Source organism: Portunus trituberculatus, chromosome 10 (assembly GCF_017591435.1).
Source record: "Portunus trituberculatus isolate SZX2019 chromosome 10, ASM1759143v1, whole genome shotgun sequence".
NCBI classification, from domain to species: Eukaryota; Metazoa; Arthropoda; class Malacostraca; order Decapoda; family Portunidae; genus Portunus; species Portunus trituberculatus.
The window spans coordinates 8,379,840-8,380,677 of NC_059264.1; positions in this window are offsets into that span (position 1 = coordinate 8,379,840).

Below are 838 nucleotides of genomic sequence, written 5' to 3' on the forward strand. Positions count from 1 at the left end.
AACATGACACAGCAGATAATAGTGGTGAAAATAACAACGAAGAATAGTATCTGCTCATACTGGATGGAAAAATTGATACATAGAACGTAGCAGATGTAATCCAGAGTAACAAAACCTTACATCGCATACCCTTACACTCAAAAATAACAACAAAAATACAAATACTATACTGTCTGGTCACGGTGAATGTAAAAATGAATATATATATAATGGGAAATATGTAATCTATTCCAACATATCATGAAACAATGCAACAAACAACAAAATAATAGTAAAAAATTATAACCTTGTGCAATATGAATTAATCCCAATCAGAGGAGGGATAAATAGACGAAAAGCAGATAAATCAACTAATCTAACCTAACCTAGCATAATTCTTAAAAATAAAAATGCAATATTATATAGCACCAGTGATTATAGAAAATACATATATAAGATACAGAATTTAATGTAACCTGATAGACTCTCACGTGCAATGAAACTAATACAATGAATGGGTGAAAAAAAAAATGTAAAAACAGCAAATAAATAAATAAATACATAAACAAATGACAAAAAAAACTAATACACCATAACACAACAAACAAATGCAATGCTATGATTCCTCAGTGCAAAACAAATTATTAATAAAACAAATGAGTGGAATAAAATTATGCTTGACGAAATAGCATAAATCTAACCTGATCTCACTTCACTGAAGATAAAAAGCACACCAGTAACGGCAAAGAAAACTCATTCTGCCATCATTTAACCTAACAAGAGCTACACTATTGCAAAACTCAACGTAGCCAACACCCAGACAGGATATTATTTTTTGGCGTATTTCATTTCCATATTT